This window comes from Lepidothrix coronata, unplaced genomic scaffold (assembly GCF_001604755.1).
Source record: "Lepidothrix coronata isolate B3197 unplaced genomic scaffold, Lepidothrix_coronata-1.0 Scaffold22, whole genome shotgun sequence".
NCBI lineage: Eukaryota > Metazoa > Chordata > Aves > Passeriformes > Pipridae > Lepidothrix > Lepidothrix coronata.
In genome coordinates this window covers 1,643,838-1,663,104 of record NW_016690202.1, presented here as the reverse complement: position 1 = coordinate 1,663,104, position 19,267 = coordinate 1,643,838, and the positions used below count along the sequence as shown (strand labels likewise).

At 39.9% G+C, this 19,267-nt stretch overlaps 1 protein-coding gene across 2 annotated transcripts in view; it reads right to left on the bottom strand.

Moving 5' to 3' along the window:
- LHFPL2 (lipoma HMGIC fusion partner-like 2) overlaps positions 1-18,920 on the bottom strand; it is a 120,152-nt gene extending 101,232 nt beyond the window's left edge. For both annotated transcript variants that reach the window (XM_017808096.1, XM_017808099.1), the window contains exon 1: positions 18,778-18,920. The gene's annotated coding sequence lies outside the window, so the exon portion shown is untranslated. The remainder of the gene's footprint in view (positions 1-18,777) is intronic.
- Positions 18,921-19,267: the final 347 nt, after the last annotated feature.

Below are 19,267 nucleotides of genomic sequence, written 5' to 3'. Positions count from 1 at the left end.
AATCAGATTTCCAGCTTACCATCTCCATTTCTGCACATGCAGAACTAATTTCTTCTCATCTGTGTGATCCTAAGTATATATATCCTGTATAATCTTGATAGGTGGAAATCATACATTTCAATTCACTTCCTTTTACCCTGCATAATCCCTCTATAAACTGAAATCAGATATCTATGGTATTGGAACACCATCAGTGCCAAATGGGTCATCTGTCTTTCAACACCTTTGAGAAAAGTAATTTTCTTCCATTTTAGATCAACAGATTCATATAAACTTGAAATATCAATACATAGCTAAAGGTTGTCTATAGCTATTCCTAGTTACTTAAATTTCTAGCATCAGTTCCTGTTATAATTGATGCTGGTATTTTCCTCTATAGTCAGTAGACAGAGTTTTATAAAGGAAAAGAAGATTGCATCTCTTAAATGCCAGTCAACTTCTGAGGTAACTTTAAAAAAACCCCAAACTCTCATCAACAAGAACACTGCTACGGCCTTAAAAAAAATAAGCTCCAGACAACCTTAAACAGCAATCCCTACTGAAGAGAAAGAAAAATAGACAGAATGCTCATAGCAACACTTAACATACTCCAGTTCCTTTTATTTGTTTTTTAAACCCCAAAATTGAAACTGTGTCCTATCACACTAGCAATTACAGGTTTCCTGAAAACACCTGAAAGTATATCACAGACAATTCATGGTGTAACTGTTATATAGACTTACCATGTTTTAAGAATTGGCATTTGTGCCTTCAATGCTACATTAAATAAATAAATAAATAAAATAAATAAATGGAATTAGGCTTTGTTAAGTGATTGAAAATGTACCCTGTTCGTGACTACCTCCCTGTACTGGAGATGCCCTCTACAAAGCTGCTGACACGCAGTCTCAGAACATTCTTCTTCTATCAAAGTCAGACTGACCTTAAAAAAAAAAAAATGATAACACTGTGCTGTATCTGCAAGAAGCACCAATTTAAGCACGACAATTTCTTGCTCAGTGATCACACTCCTAAAGGCAAACTTGTGTTTCAGGATGGGAAAAGAATAAAATTTCAAGAGTTCTCCATCGTGCATGGGAGACTTATGTGATCTTGATGCCAAAAGCTAATCAAAAGTGCCACAAAATGGGATCAAATGCTCAGAATACGGAAATGTATAAATATGAAGTGCATATGAAAAACGCACTAACATACACAGCACACAGGTCAGCTTATGCTTCCTTGAAAACAGCAATAGATCTCTTAAGTAAATATCTCTCTCCTTTCAGTATTATCTGCACTCATTTCTTTCTCAAATGCTCAATATTAGCTTTATTAATTGACTAAAAGAATAATAAATACAGGGTCTGAGGAACTGCCAGACATAGGAGATAAAAAAATTCAAGGTACTAAAGTGAACATGCACACCTTTGAAGCAAGTATCTTTATTTCAGCTGAAACAAGACAGATAGGCTCCCATTAACAGGCATATTTTCAATATAAAAATCAATACTTGAAATTTTATCAAGAAACTGACACCACCCAGTCAAGGTGGCTCAATTTTTTGCTGTTTTGTTCCTGTCTAAACATAGGAAATTCCAATTTGAAATCTAATTTTGCATCTTCATCTGTTTATAAGAGGAAAATAAAAATACTAGAGCCTGTTTTAGAATAAAACTACATAAGGTGTTAGAAATTTACAGAATGTGTGCTAAATTTTCATGGTCAAATGCCTAGCTGTAAATGAAAGACCAACTGACACCATACATGTTTTACTAGTCACACAACAATATCCCTCAGTTATTTTTCAAAATATTGATGTTTCTTAGAAGCACTTTTTCTCAATAGTAGCCATGCCAGAATACAGAGATGCTGAGGATTTGGTTCCTTCTTCAAAATTCAACCAACTCAAACCATTCATGCAATTAAAAAGCCTAGTAGTTCACCAACACAATGAAAAAATAACTGTAAAAAGGGATAAACTAACTTGGCCTTTAGGAACTAATTGTGTTCACTTTTGGGGCAACATTCATCTTTTTAAAGTATCAAATGTAAATGCACAAACTAAAAATAAAAGCAGGCAGAATTACAGAAAGCTGCCTAAAAATTGGGAGTAAGCAAGTGCCTCATAACTTCAAAATTTGCATTTATGATAGATAATTAATTTAATAAACCACACTTCCTGGCGGTGTGCCAAATCCACCTCTCCAGGAAACACCAGAAGAATGTATGACTACCATGTGGTTGGTCACTGAGCTATCTGAGAAGCACATTGTGAGTCGTACTCATTAATTCATATGAAGGGATATAGTTATGAGGTTTTGGAAAGGGAATGGAAATAACTCAACTGTTTCTCTTGTTCAAAAAAATCTGTATTAACATTTCCCTGTTGTTTAAAGCAGTGGTCGTAGCTGCTTGTTTTGTTTGATGTAGTTCATTGTCTGTTGGTTACATTTAAAGTTTCCAGTGAATGATTATATGAACCACCTCTTGACATCATCCCACATGAAAGACCGGGAAGTCTTCTACCAGCTGTACCATCCCTATCCAAAATATATAAGACTCCAGTAGTTGTCCATGCTTTTAAGATAATAGTGACTTCAAATGAGCTTCACCTAAAATGAATTGCAGAAATAGGTCTGGTGGATGTTTGACAAAATGGAGTGTCTACCCTTTTGGTTATTGCCAGACACACAGCTTCTCAAATATTCAGTTGTAAATAACTACATGTACATATGCTCATACAGTCAAAACATATAAATCCAGTTAATATAACAGGTAGGGTATGACCTTTGGATTCATGATTGGCAGGCATCCTCCAGTCACATGGTGAAGCATCCACATCCTGCTGCCTTTAGGACTGAGGAAGATGGGAGCAGGAGGTTTGCAATTTATCCAGCTCAGTGCCCTTTCTCTGCTTATGACTGATGTGCCTCAAGAGATGAGACACGAATGACAGGCCTGATTGCATCATTACATGAAACAAAACAGAAAAACAAAAAGAGGGAAAAAAATGGAAAACATGCCAGGTTAAATGCATGAAATGGAAAAACTTCCCAGACATGGAGAGCAAAAGAGTTAACTACAAACCTACACATCTAAGTTCTGAGGTGCATAACAGATTCTGTATATTAAGATCAATATTCAGCAAATATTTCCATTACAACTTCTAACACAAGTTCAAGAACTTGTGAACTTTAGCACCAATGAAGCTAAAGTTCATCTAAAAACAAAACAAACCCCACAAGTTGTTCTTAGAAACTGAAGATAGGGAACAGACAGTCTGCTCTGTCTAGGTCAATGCAGGACTGCTCATTACAGCATTGCTTTCTGAACAAAGCATCCTATTTAATTTTATCATATCTGACTAATGCAATTTTTGATATTTGACAGGAAACAGTTCCAGAGAAAATTATTTCAATACACAAAGTAACACTGACACACATCCCACATTTTCTTCATGTCATCCTATTATCACCTTGCTTTTTTGACATAGTGTCACTACTGTTTAACAAAAACATTAAGAGTAGTTTTGTTTTCCTCATAAATCATCCCACCAATCCTTTGATCCTTTTGACACCTTCTTCTAATTCCTTTGATTCCATCAACATCTTTTCATAACAGGCACCTTGAAATGCTTGCAATTCAAACAAATGTAAATGTACTGCAGAACAAAGAAATGTGTTATAAGATAGGGAAGAACCACTCTTTCTTTCCTCCCTTTTTTGGTCCCTAGAATATTTTTGCAGACAATTGGAACTGATCTTTTTTCATTACTACCTCAAACTCGGATCTTATGTATTTTTCAGGTTTCCTTAGATACTAAGAGTTTTTAGGTTTCCCAGACCCATTTTCTATTTAGTTTAAACTGCATAGCTGCAGAGCATTAAAAAATATTTCAAGATAAAATTTCCCTTATTTAATTTGGAAGGCTTGATGCTGAATGAGGGGTGATACCATGATGTCTATCTCTAGTGCTATTTCCTTCACAGATTTCTGTCCTGAAAAATTATGAATTAGTTCTGCAAAAGACCAAACTTTGAGTTCTAAAAATTATTTATGAAATCACATCAATTATCATCAAATAACACTTTTTTTCACATGTCCAATCAAACAAAATTAAGACTGTGTGTTTTGCAAGACTCAAAGTACATCTCAAAAGTTACCACTGTAACAAGCAATCACATTATTATAAATACTAAATACCATAAAAATTGCAACACACAACCACTTGCTTTTAGAATATTTTGCAGACAGTGCACATGTTTAAAAATTTAACTGTTCACATATTTAAGCAGCTATCTATCTTGTGCTGGAACAAACCAATGTGTAGGTGGTGAATCTTCCATCTGAGCTGAGAAAAACATTAGTATACAGAAAAATAAGTGAAAGGGAGCCAAAATATCTCCCCTCTAAAGGCAGAAACTCATTTAAGCACATGAAAAAACATAGTCATTAGGGAAACTAGTTTATCTTCTCTTTCTGAAAGGATATAATAAATAACAGACACAATTACAGTATAGGCCACGTCCAGGAAATCTGTGAGGTCTGTTGGACCACACACTCCCTCCAGAAAGTCACACATATTAGTGATGAAGCAACTCACCCACTCAGAGCAATGCTCAGATCACTTACATATGACTAGAAAAGTAGAGAGAGACATTCACCAAATGGTTACCAGCACCTCAAGAACTACTACCATTGCCAGACTGGATGCCAGCTATCCCAGTGGCATTTGAGGATGCAGGAATAGCTACAGGCCTCTCCACAGGCTTATACTCCCCAATAATTCCAATGCAAGAGGAGAAAAAAAACCATTTCTAGAGAAAGTCTTTTGTTGGCTGCTTCATTTATTTTTTTAAACTTCAACATGCAAAAGCCCTCAGAACTGCAGAGCTCTTTCAACCCCAGTCAGCAACCACAGAAGTGGGTATGGATCATTTTGTGCCAGCCTACAAATTACAAACATCCCAACCAACATGCAAAAGGAAAATCAACTGCTTCCTGATCACACTAAATTACAGAAGAAGGAATATGGAATTTTTCATTCAACAGTTGCTTCTCCTCCAACTGGCTGACAGGTTAGGTATGGCTGCCCATTCTGAAAACCAAATGTACCCTATCTTCAAAATAAGACAGATTACATAGAAGCCATTCAAAAACTTGGCTCTCAGCAGAGCCATAATCCAGGGGGAGGGACCAGGTCCTGCATCTTACTCCAGTGTGAGAGCACGTGAACTTCAAAGAAAAAAAGGGGCCGGGCGGAGGAACCAAATAGAAAAACAAAATCCAGCTTCTGCAGCATAGACAGGTTATGCTGACTATAGCCATCTTCCACTTTTAAACTTTATCTCAGTCAAATGAAAACACACACACAAAAATAAAAACAACTAAAATATAGTTCATGGAAAAATTAAGATTCAAAGCTTAAAATCAGCCTCTACTCACTAAGGACAATGCTGAACAGTAATTTTCATTCCTCTTTTGGTTCATAAACAGAGACTATTACAACATTACCAAACCATTAATAGAGTAACGGCATGCACACATTAAAACAACAGAAACACAAAATTTGAACTACTTAAATTCAAAGCTACTGGGACATATAACTCATCCAGGATCAAATAATTAATTTAGAATTACATGCAAAACCAGAACAGTAGTGTACAGCAAAGAGACTTTAGCAAGTTGCCAGTGGTGAGCAGACAGAACAGGTAGGTGGACATATCTATTATTCTTTAAGCAGGACACTAGCTTCCCTGCAAGACCAGCAGACAGACTATTTCTATCATCAAGTAACGCGATAAACACAAATTAAGAGATACATTCTTTGCTTCTCTCAAGCAAAATCAAGATGCCTGTGGCGATCCAAAGACAACAGAGCACTCCCTGCCCTGAGCAAGGCAGCTCACAAAGAGAAGCTGCTGGGGTGAGAGATCTGTGGGTTTTGCCAGTAGGAGCACAGATTTTGGCATTTGCTAAAATGCATCCACCCTTGCACTGTCACTTGAACCATCTTGCCTTCTTCTCTCTTTATGAAGACAATGCCCATGCACAGGACTGTATACATCTCTGAATATTAAGCCAGTGCTTGTTTGTTACTATTTCATGTAATGCTTTTTTGTTATTCTTCCAAATTACTATTCCTTTAGAAAAAACAAATGCTTGATCGTACCTGCTTCCTCTCTAAATAAGATACATAGTGATGTCCTGAGCTTCCGAGCCTGTGCAGAAAACCACAGGAAACTAACATTAAAAAAACCCACTGTTTTCTAAAAAAGAAACTTTATATTTCTGAGAATTTGACTGAAGAGGGACACATAATGGTCTAAGTCAGACCAAAAATAAGTAACAAGTAATTTTGTTTCCTCCCAGACTGCAAACTGCTTCACCATACATTGGGACTGTAATTGTCCATTCCTCAATTATCAGACCAATGCCTTCCTCATATGGGCTGTAATGTCTGAGGACTTCAGAAACAGTGTGGAATATGTTACATGTATTTTCAAAGATGGATACACACATACTGCTCTCTTCAGCTAATAAATGATGCCTCAGCCCAGACACACAAGTCTGAGGTACTGGATTTTAGTTAACCACTAATTCAATAACCTTTCACATTATCAGACACAGAAAAACTCAAGTGAGTAATGATAGCATTCATTTTGATCAGTCTCTGTTCAGACTTTCAGTAAAAAAAAAGTACATTGGAAAGAGAGATATTTGTTTTTCAAATTATCTGGCTTGTTTGAGGTAAATCTGAACACTTCATCCTCACAGACAAAAAAAAAAGTACTCAATAAAGTAATATATTCTACTCAGTCAGAAGTGCAAGCATGAATGGAAAGTGAAGCCTTCAAATGTAGACTATCCCTTGGCAGAGAACTCTATGATTATAGATATGGATTCATCATGAAAAACTTCAAATGAAAGATTTGCTAATTGGTTATTAAATTATATTTATGACATTAGAACTGTGTGTAGACATGTGTATCTGAGACATTCAGACTTCTTTAAGTACTGTATAATATAGAATGGAGAATAAAATAGTGTCTGACAACTTTGTCAGATACGCCTTATTATTATTAGCTTTCTCCTTAAAAGTACTGTCTTAGAAGAAGAATCACGATCATAAATAATATATCTGAGGTCAATGATTAATCAATCAATTAATTGATAGATAGAAACAAGACCATTTTTCTTTTCTTTCTTTTGCAGCACAATTCAATAGCAAAAGGCTAAATGGAGAAAAACCATTTAAAAGATCTTTTTTTTTTACTGTTTTCACAGATCGTATATGAAGTATGAGTCCCTCAGATACATTCCCTGAATCTCTCGCAAAGAACCTTATACTATTCTTCAGCTAAAAGGCAGTTAGATATCTAAAGATTAGCTTCATGTTACCTGATATACTTCTACATATAATTAGTTAAAGATACAGATGAATCTTCCCCTGTCCATACAGGAGAGGTGTTTTAGTCCAAGAGAAGAGCTGAACAACTTTACTGTCTAAAGAGAAAAGTTAACTTGCCTTATCAGTTCCAAAATACTCAGCTGTAATGCTGTTGACTATGACTAATTGCATTTGGCACAGCTTTAATAAACCTTCAGAGAAGAGAATTTTATTTGCTATATGCAAATACATCATCAGTTCAAATATTTGCAGGTATCGGATGATGATATTTGAAAACAAGAATACTTCTGGGTTTTTCTAGAGTCCATTCTTAAGGTAGTCACAAAGCAACTTCGCTGTAGTAACATTAATAAACTTTCAATCCGTGTGCAGAGATCAAAGTAGTTACTATATACAAACATCCCAACAACAACAAAACAGCACTCACAATTATTTACAAGAAACTTCAGTAGTCTCACCTACACAAACCCAAATGTTGCCTTTCATTCTCCACCTCCAAAGCCACATATTTCAATAAAGCCCACTCTGCTTTGTGAAACAAATGGAGTATGATCAATCTACACCAGCAGCAGATGCAGGAACAGACTACAGGGGCTTAGGATGGAACTTCCTAACCTGCACAATCCTTGCCTCTTTAACTCAGATGCCACTGCAGCAGCACAGGATAAATCGGGGAACTCAAGCACAGAACAGTCTAATACCTGGTACAAAAAACCCTCACTGCACAGGCTTTCCACCTTCAGTCAAAATCACATTCCCTCATTCCTCAAACCAGTGAGAAAAGGAGCATATAATTGTTTATTTGGCATTACAAGAAGAGAGGAAACACTTAGGGGGTAAGACATGAAGAAGCCCTCCAGAAGAGTCTGGAGGGAAAGATATCATTAATTTAACCCCCATAGTCACTTTGGAAAACCAGCAGAAGTATGTTAAACATATTAATACATGACAGAAAAGTAAAGAGGGCATGCGCAACACATGGCAGTGTCTTCATTAATGCCAGATTACCATTTGTTATGATCACCATGCAAATCTATGCCTAAGCAGATGCAGACACAATCATGTTTAAGTTTGCATGAGCACAGGATGCTGCATTCATGCTGACTTCACACCAGCTGAAGAAGCACAAACAATACCTGTTCAGGCATTGTAAGGGTCATAGAGAGCTGAACAACATCTGACAGAGCAGAAAACCTACTAGTATAAGGTTAACAATAAAACTGGAGATGAAAAGTTATGTTTACGTGTGTGGTTATGGGTTTTTGATCTGCTGACTAGTACCCTAAAGACGTATCATTGAATCAACATTCTAAGTCAAGCCAGTAAATCAGTGTCTACAGGGTAAGAAGTAACACAGCATCCTCCTCCCTCTATACTGCTCTGTCCCCATTGGCGATCTAAGAGCTTTCAGTCTTTAACTCTGGAGGGACACTCATGTAGCCTGTGCTCGTGTAAGCAGTTAAAATGTATCTACAGTAGAAGGGAGATGGGCAGAGAAACAAAAAAACTTTTGTATTAATGCAATTTCACACACGCGTAGGAGAAATAAATCAGAAAAGCCAAGTTGGGACTACAGACATAGCTGCTTAGATTCCCTAAATGAGACAATATGTATTATCTCATCTGGCAGTTTAGCATGACTGAAATGAAACATAATTTGCAGTTGACGCCAACTGGCAGGAGACAAATGTTCCTGGTAATCTTTGTGTTTTATTAAAAAAGTACTTCTGTCTTAAATTATATGGAAAATGGATCGGAGACTTTTGGTCTAAAAAGTACAAGATTTGGAGATGCTACCCTGAGCTGCTAACTCAAAGAAAAATGTGTCTTGAGTTTTTACAATTTAAAAAGACAAATGTAAAATTATGCCAGGTCTAATCTTCTACCCAGTACCTCTGTCTCCAAGAGCAGCAAAAAGCAGATGTCTGGGGAAGAGCATAAGAATAGTGTAAGCATGTAGTCATACTTTCCCCAAATACGCTCTTCTCCAATAATCTGCAGCTTGGGAACTTTCAAAGTCAGAGGTCATGCTTATGTATTTAATAATCCCCTACAGACTTTTTTTTCCCCCCACTCAATTTGGCCAGTCTCACTTTGAATCAGTATAGATTTTCAGTATCCACAACATCCCGTGGAGTTACACAACTTAATATATGTGCATGACAGAACTCCTCTTTTTGCTACTCCAAATCCAACACCTGCTAGACTTGCTAGTTCATTTGCACGCTCATTAGTTCTTCTGCTGGGAGAGAAAATGAACAATTGATCCCTAAGCCCCTCGCCATGCCATTCATGTTTTTATAAAACTATCACTGCATCCCCAGTTGTCTCTTCTACTCAGCAATTTAACTGTTCTTTGTAAGGAAGGTGTTAATGCATCTCTGGCTGTCCTTGCCAGTGCCTTGCCTTCCCCTTTTCTGTAGTGTTCAGTTATCTGTTGGCACTCTGTAGCAGACTTTCCGCTCACAGACTTACTCCTCAAATTCTTTTCTAACCTGAGTTCTGATGGACATTTATTTCTGCCAGAATTTGACCTTTCTGGTTTTTTCTTTCACATACAACTTGTACCTTTTTAACTACACCTACTACTCCTGAAAGTGCATTTTTCAATTTTCATTATAAAATGAACTACTATTAATGTTGCAAAAAATAGACGATTACAAAGGCCAAGAGATTCTTGTGAAAATATTTACCTCCATCACCTGTAAATTAACAGAAAGACAGGAGGAGAAAGACAGTTTCCCACTGAGCATTACAAGTGACATGAATTGCTTTCCCCAGTCCACAAGACAACCGGGAATATGGTGATTTTTTCCTACCACAGATTCTTCAATACACATTTCCAGTTTAAACCATTTACACTGCACAGAAAATACTTTCTCCTAAAATTCTCTGTCTTCTATATTTCTTTTCCTGAAAAGGTTCATTACACACAGAAAAAAAAGAGACTTAAAAAATTAGTTAAAAAATTTGTCCCTTTTTTCAGGTAACATTTCTGAAGAATGCTTGTTTCAGTATTTTCAGGGTCTGTATGATGTGATAAAGTAAGCTATTACATAACCAGGCAATGTTAGTCTAGAAAAGGTAGCTTGTTTATTGGAGAAAAACATGAGAGCTCAAAATGACTAACTGGAGGAATTACCTGAAAAAATAATGTCATCTTTAGTAAAAACATGTGCAAGATGCTACAGTTAGGCAGAAATAGTCAGCTATAAAGTGATCAGTGAGAGTAATGTCTTAGAAAAGCATCTTTGGATGAGGATCTGATGGATCACTACCTGACCATGAAAAAGAGTCACAGTGCTGAAAAAAACATCCTCATTGTGTTAGTAAGTATAAAGAGGATCCTGTTCTGCTTTATTCAACATCATTAAAGCCTTAAGGGGAACACAGTCTTAACTTGGACGAACAAAAAATAGATGTGAAGTAATCAAAGTAACTCAAAGAAAAGCAACAAAAATAACTGGTGCACAAAACCCAGCACCTGTGAGGTGAGAAACAAGGAGGCTATGGCAGTTAATAAAACGCAGTGTGAGAAGAAAAACAGCTACTTGCTGTGTCCAAGACAGATGTAGGATGAGCAGTTGTGATGTTAAATTGCAACGGGAAAGGTGTGAACTGGATAATACGAAAACTTCCCCATAGCATGATGATGTAAGGAAGACCGTTGAGTTCCTTAGAACAAGTCACAGATGACAGATATGGATGATCCTAACCTGACATAGAAGAAGGGACTAGATGACTGCATAAGGTCTCTTCAATCCTATATTTTTATGATCTTTTGGGGACCTAAGGCGAATCGCTTCTTTTCACCGATTTAACAATAACAAAATAAAAGTGGGGGGTTAAAGAGAAATACAGGGTTGCCTTGAAAAAAATTAGGCTACAACCTGCTCAGACAAACTTTGCATTTAGATCCTTCCCCTGCCCAACTCCAAGAAGCCTGTGGAAAGAATGGGAGACCAGCAGTCAAGAGCTGGAGACATTGTGCTGAAAATGTGGACTTCTATTCTCTGATCTTGCCTGGACATTCTTTAAATCTGGCTTGGAAACACAGGCATACTATGCAGAGTACAGTGCACATGTACATGTGAGACACTCCCAGTGCACTCTTACAGCAACAGATCGTTTACCTACTGTGCAATGCACACAGTGTGCAACAGAAAATTGAGGTAAACTCTGCTGATATGTGCTGGTCAAGCACCAATAAATCAGAGTATTTCTAAGGCTCTGTTTTAGATTGGACTTTCACTCTTTCACGTTAACATGTACCATTCCTGCATTAACCAAGCTCAAGAAAGGCTGGATATTTCTGTACTCCAAATCTGGCTGCGATAAAAGGCAAGCTCTAATTCAAGCTGTCAGGGCTGTCATGGAATGCAGTCTGGGTCACTTAGATGTAAAGATTGGTTGAAGGTAATTACACTGATTTTATGCAGTCATGATCATGACTAATGATTGAATAAACATGTATACGCAACACAAACCTCATGCACATTTCTGCAAAGTGGATACCTCTGCTAAATTATCTACCATCTCAGCAGAGCAATCAGCTGGGCAGTCTGTGGAATATCTTGCATGCCAGCTGTCATGTACTATGTCTATTAGTAGCTTAAAGAAAACCTAAACTAGAGAAAAATGAGATCTTTGTTAACTCCTCAAAGGTAAACCACACGGGAGCAACACTAGCCTGAGAAAAAATCAGTGCAGAGAGAGAGAGAGAGAGAGAGAGAGAGAGAGAGAGAGAGAGAGAGAGAGAGAGAGAAGAGACATAAGAATGCATGAAACTTTTATTATTATGCCCAATTTGACCCACCACTTAATGTTGAACTTACAAGTTAAAACAATTTTCTAAAAGCACGGAAGCAATACCACAAATATGACTGAATATAAAATGTTATTATTCCCAACATGTAAAATAAAAGAACATATTACCATATTTAGACTAGAATTTACATTTGAAATTTTCTTGTAAACTTTAAATTACTTGGACTTGCCTGTGCAAAATGACATTCAGTGTTTATCAGGTGTCTGTTCCAAAATCAAGTTACAATTGCTAAAATTATCACAATGACCAGGTATACTTACCGCCTTATTTTGTGAAATAAGCATTTTAGAAAGCTGTGAGAACTAGAGGACTTGTATGAGATACCCTCCAATACTTATATTTCAAGCACAATTCAATAAGTATTATTCATCAGTACTAAACAGTTGTGCAGAAAGATGCTAACATTCCTTACACACAAAGAACTCTCTTGAGAAATTCTCTACAAATCTTGCTTTAGTGTCATGACTTGCTTACTCACTCCCACCTCAGTGAGATAGGCAAGAGAATCAGAAGAGTAAAAGAGAGAGAACTCATGGGTTGATACACAGACACTTTAGCAGGTAAAGCAAAAGCCACTCACGCAAGCAAAGCAAAACAAGGGCACTCCATTCACTGCTTTCCATGGGCAGGCCAGAGTTCATTCACTTCCAGGAAAGCAGGGCTCCATCACAGGTAACTGTGACTTGGGAAGACAAATGCCATCATTGCAATCATTCCCCCTCCTTCTTATTCTTCCCCCAGCTTTACGTGCTGAGCACATTGCCATATGGTATGGAATATCCCTGTGGTCAGCTAGGGTCAGCTGTCCCAGCTATGTCCCCTCCCAGTTTTTTGTGCACCCCCGGTCTACTTGCTTGCAGAGCTTGAGAAGCTGAAAAGTCCTTGACTTGGTGTAAGTATTGCCTAGCAACAACTAAAACATCAGTGCATTATCAACATTAGTCTCATACTAAACCCAAAACAGAGCACTACAGCAGCTATCAGGAAGGAAATTAACCCAGCTGAAAGCAGAACATCAGTAAACTCCTAATATATGACAAACTGTACTCTTATCTGCAGCACCTTCTCTTTTACAGGTACTTTAATTGCAGGAACAGTAACTATATTTACAGCACTCTTTATATATGACTTATTAAAGATTTCAGAAAAAAACACCACCCCTATGTATGAATGAAAATATTTTCACTACAGCCTTCCCTCCTCAAAATTACTATTTGCACAGGATGAATCTAAGCAATATGCACTAATACTGCTGAGAAAAAAAAAAACAAGAGTACCTAACCATTAAAATAAGGTTTCTCTCAAATGTGTTTGCCAAAATGTAAAACTGGCACACTATCACCACCACGCACTTTAGTGATGAGGTCAGGTTTTGACAAATGAAAGTTCAACAAAAAGGCTGAAAAACCTGTTTACAATGATCCCAGACACAAGCCTTGCAAGCTGCAATTCACTGACCTATGTAAACTGATTTGGCTTTCAGATAATCTCCCAGTGAATACTATTGCAAAATCTATAAACACAGATGGCACCAACTGGCACTCTTTTTGCAATCTCAGCAGAAGATCAAATAGATACAGATACTGAATTTATCCTCCCACTTCACAGGTGATTCTTTCCAACCAGGTTTAAGGGATTATGCTTGGAAGCTGAACCAAAAAAGTTCTGCCGCAGCTACCCAAAGTCTCGGCCACACTGAGAAGACACACTTCTCAAAAAAAGCTGATTTAAGAACTATACAGCTTTTAATAAAGCTTTTTAATAAAGTTCAGATCAGGCTATAATTGCTACAATTATCATGTTGACCATTTGTATTAGCAGGAAATTTACAAGATTTTTTCCTAAAGCAGCATTACAGAAAAACCTACTTGGGATCAAAAAGAATTCTGCAAAATGAAAGGCCAACAACCTACAGTCAAACTTTAGTGAAAGAATCAATCATAATATTAAAAGCTATTATATAATTTTACCTACAAAATTTACTGTTAATCATCTGGAATAGAGTGACAGCACTAATACCTATTGGTGAACTGTCAGAAATTATGTATGAAAGAAGGTGCACAACACATGCAGTGTCAAGTGTTAGCAAACATGAGGATCAATTAGTGAACTCTAAAGCTAATTCTGTGTGTGTGTGTAAATTCAAATCCAAGAGACTTTCACCAGTAAGGTGTTAGATATCATGTAGAACACATGAATCTAACAATACCTTCATTATCTTCAAGATAATGAGACAGCGTCAATACAAAGAATTTTGAAATAGAACACTGACACCAATGACAAGGGAGGCTGTACAGCTGCTTCAGTAACATTGCTTCATTAATCGTTTCTGAGCACTAGAAGCTGTTAAAGGTGAAAATGAAAATATTTGAAAATCAGCTTAAAGTAAGTCTTTTTTGTGTGTCTGGGTTCATTTATTGTAGTACTCTCACTTGCTGCAACACAAAATGACACTTTCTCCAAGACATTTTTTCCTCTTTTCATTATATTTCATTCTCATGGTTTGTCATTTAGTTGTCATGTTTTCACCATGGGCCTCAGAGAAACCCTCAAAGAAAACCCCAACCAACAACATCTAAAGCAATATACGTAAGAAATGTTTTAAGAAACAAATTGCTGCAGCATTCTCCTCATGCAGCAACGTCTTATATATTCTGGATTCTCCTTTGAAAAGCCCACATCTAACTTTACTATGCAGCTCCAAGCTGAAAAAGACAGCATTATTATAAAAATGAAAAGACAAGGATGACTGGAGAAATTAGTATTTAGCAACAGACCATAATTTTTATTTTTTTTTTAATTACATACAGTGAATCAGAAACTATATCCTATTGATTGTGTGAACAGCACAATGGTCTCTATCTTCTACTGTGATTTATTTATGCTCAGTCATGGGAAATATAACTGCCCAGCTGCTACATGTATGGCCATAGTTCAGAATTTCATATATATTCCTGATCCACTCACACAAATTGGGTACATTTGCAGTCATCTGCTTGCCATTGCAGCAAATTTATAATTCAATTACTCTTTTATTGTGGGCTTTGTTTTCTTTTGAATTACGTTCCACAAAAATATCTTTTAACAAAATACTTCTAGGAAAATTGATTATTCTCTGATTAACTGATGTTGAAATACTTACCTGTGACTTCCTAAAGTCTAAACATAAGGAGAAACAAAGGTAATTAAAAAAGAAATTAAGTTCACAAATTGGCATTATTTTTCAAAATGCATCAACTACTTTCAGTGGTATAACATGAAAATATCACTTTACTTAGAAGACTGTTTAAAAGTAAAATAATAGAACTTGTTTAGACAGCTTTCAGAGTATCTGACCAGACCTTCCCAGCAATCTCAAAAGACAAATCTATTTTTTTCATCTGGGCTTTACGGATGCTCTACATTCAGCTTAATTCCAGTTCATCTGTATGTAGGACAATAATTTTGGAAAAATACATCCTGTTAGTTCCAAATTTCCAGGGCAGATCTCCACAACTCAGGAGAAATATGTCAATTTTCTGAAAGCTGAAAACCCAGAAGGAATAATCTAAGCAAAAGTCTTTAGCATTATTTTAACAGACTTGTTAACTATAATCACATCAGCAATTGTCTCTGCATCAAAAAAGGACTCTGAGAGCCAGTATCACCTTCCAGCCGCTAGCCAGCTCTACACTTGTTGCCAAATGAGTTAAAAATGCTGACATCCCAAATGATTTATCCCTAGGCAGAAAGAAAAGAAATGGAAACTGTTGTGGGGGAAGGGAGGCACAGAAAACACAGAGGAAAGCAGCAAATAGGAAGACACAGAAAGCCCTTGTTCCAGGGGAAGGAAGGAATGGGGACATAAAAGGGCTTCTCTTATTGCCACCAGCAGTTCAGAAGTTGATCATTGCTTTCCTCCCCACAGGCTGGATGGTGCAAAGAGTCACCCACAGTACTGCTTGTGCCTGTGCACGAACACGTGTGGGTAGGAAGCAAGGACAGTGAGGGACAGTGGAGCAGCACTTCACCCTCCCACTTCAAGCTTCACCAGGGGCTAGTCCTACGTGAAGAGACTCTTTCCTTTTGCTCTTGTAACAAGTTGATTTTAAGACACTGAGGGTGAAATTCCTAGAAATTGTTTTTTGCCTGCAGAGCATAACCAGAAATCTCTCATCAGATAGGAGCTGCCATCCTGTGTTCAACACGTCCCCTTGTCACAACCACCTCTTCTCTTTTACTAGGGAGCCCTCCAACAAGTACTAACAAAGTAGAAGCTTCTGGAAATACAAACTTTGATCAATAATAATTCTGTTCTTCACAACACTCAGGAAAATAATGAATCCTCCTTTTCATGTAATTATTATTTAAACAGCAATGTCTACATGGTATGCAAAATAAAACACTAGGTTTCTTGTCTGGTACCAACTACACAGTCACCTGCAGCTCAACCAGCTCCTGCTGATGCAATAACATGTAGCACTTAGTATGTCATTGTCCTACTGTATTACAAAACACCACAAGCAATTTTCACTGCTATAAGACAGAACATGAAAAAAGATCATGGCAACCATGGACTTCCTTTCAGTCTGCGCCAGAAGTACTCCTGATCCAAACTTACCAGCCCAGCACAATCCAGGGTGACTTAGATGATGTGGAGGAATATGCTTTGACTAAAGAGATAACAAAAATACTATAATATTCTTATACCGAAATGCTGCTGCATCCACTCCCAGTGATTTATATTTGTAAAAGCAAATGACACACTACTGCTACTTGCCTGACGTGGGTACATCATCACACACGCATCTCCCAGAATGCTTAATAAAGCAGATGCTTAACTAACAAAAAGATAAAGTGGGTAATCTCCTACATACTGATTAGAACTACTCTATGAGCCACACAAAGAAATCCTGTGAAGAAAGCAGTGATGTGATTAAAACTGGAGTGGCTGCAACTATCATATTCAGTGAAATAATCAAGGAATGGTCCCATGAAACTGTGTCTGACAAAAAACCCTCTCATTAACTGCCCTAACAGTCTGTCTACATCCTGCATCTAACAATGCATGAACATGGAGAAAATACTCCAGAAGGTGCCTTAGATTAATTTGGATTATATTTCTGTAGTGTGATTCACTCAGAAAAATAAAATTGAACATTTATTTCAGGGTCCATGGCACTTCCTAATTAGCCACTCCTTGTGCACAGCATAAATTTAGGCCTCTATGAGTTACAGCACTGAGGTTTCTATGACCAAAGCAAACCCATGAATACAAGAGGGCTCCTTGCAGGTGTGAGCTTGCACAGCCAGAACCCACTGCAGGACTGTGACCAAACAGACATCTTCATTACGGTATTTGTAATGGTGTCGAGGAATGTTTCCCTAAGAAAGCCAAACCTTGTAATTAACATACATAATATTTCCTTCTGGATGAGATCAGCTAGAGCATTGTAATTGTTATCAGTTATTCTTACTAACACATCTCTGATTAGGATGCACACAGTCGCAGTGTCTCATTTGCTTACTTCTGGCTTGGTGTATACTTATTACGATGGTGCAACCCAGCTGCTCTGCCACCAGGTACTGGTAGCACGTGCACTTGTCTGGACACAGCACTGCCAGCTCTGCTATTTTACTTGATGTTGCTCCAACGCACCCACAACTTCTGAATTATAGGATCCAACCTCAGCAGTGAGTTCCTTTGAAGTGACGCCTAAACTGCCAATAAACTTGCACTGGTAACCTGTGCCACCCACCTCTTGCCCTTCCCTGAAGGGCCATAAGAAACAAAGTACCCTCGCAGACACGCACATCCCTCCCTCAAAAAGTGGGCCCAGAAAGGCGAGGAGAAGGAAGAACACGTCGGAGGTGCGAAGGCGCCAAGGTGATCTTTGAACACTCGCTCCCCACGGCAGCCCGCGGAGAGACGAGCAGCCTCCGCCCGTGCCGCCCGGAAGAGGCTGCAGGTGTGCCGGCCAGGGGCAGGGCGGCTCCCGCTCGCCGCGCTCCCCGTCCCGCACGAAGCCGGTGGGGGCGCCCCCGCCGTCCCGCGGTTCCCGCGCCCCCCGTCCCGTCCCCGCCCCCCTCCTGACGGCGCAGGGGGAGCGCAGCCGCTCCGCGGCCGTGTGCGCGGAGCACGGCCACGGCCACGCTAACCGCCGCCCGCTGCCCGCCGGGGACAGCCGCGTCCCGCCGGGTCGGCTGCTCGGCGGCACCGCCGCGCCGTATGAAGGGAGCGGGGCAGGAGGGAGCGGGGGAAGGAAGGGGGCAGACCGGCGGCTCCGGGCGCCTCGCCGGGTCGCGCCCCGTGTCCCCGCCGCGCTCCCCGCGGGGAAGGCGCCCGGGTGCCCTCCCGCCCGCCGCTGACCCGGCAGACGCCGGGCGGCTCTCGCCGGCGCCACAACCCCGTCTCTGCCACCCCCTCCGCGCCGTACCCGTCCCGCCGCTGCTGCTCCCCGGCCCGGGGGGAGCGGCAGCCCAGCCGCCGCTCGGGCAATGAATGGAAGTGCACCCAGCGGTCCCCGTCCTCCCTCCCTCCCGACCCCGCACAACTTCGGCGGGGCCGCCGCCTTACCTCTGCCGGGCAGAGGCGGCTCCTCCGCGCTGGGGCTCTGTTATCGTCGCCGCCGCCTCCGGCCCCCGCCCCGCCGGGCTCGCCCTTTTCGGCTCCCGCCGCGACCATGCACCGAGAGAGGAGGACTTGGATCCCGCTGAGCGCCGACCCGGCCGCCCTCAGCCGGAGGGAGGGAGGGAGCCGCAGCGAGGGGCGGGGAGGGACGGGACGCGGCCGCCCTGCCCTGCCCAGGACCGGCCCCCTCGCACTGACGTCCCCCGCTCTCACACCGCCGGCCGCGGCGAAGCGCCCGCACCAGGGCCGGGCGGGAGGCGAGCGAAGGGAGGGAGGCACCGCGTCCACGGGCGGCCTGGTGTGCCCCGGTCAGCGTCACAGCTGCGGGGACAGGCTCTGGGAACAGCAGGAATAACCTCTGCCCTGCCGTCCTGGCGTTTGAATAACCAAGGCTTCTCGTTTTACCCCCTCCGACGCAGCCGGCCGAGAACGGGCG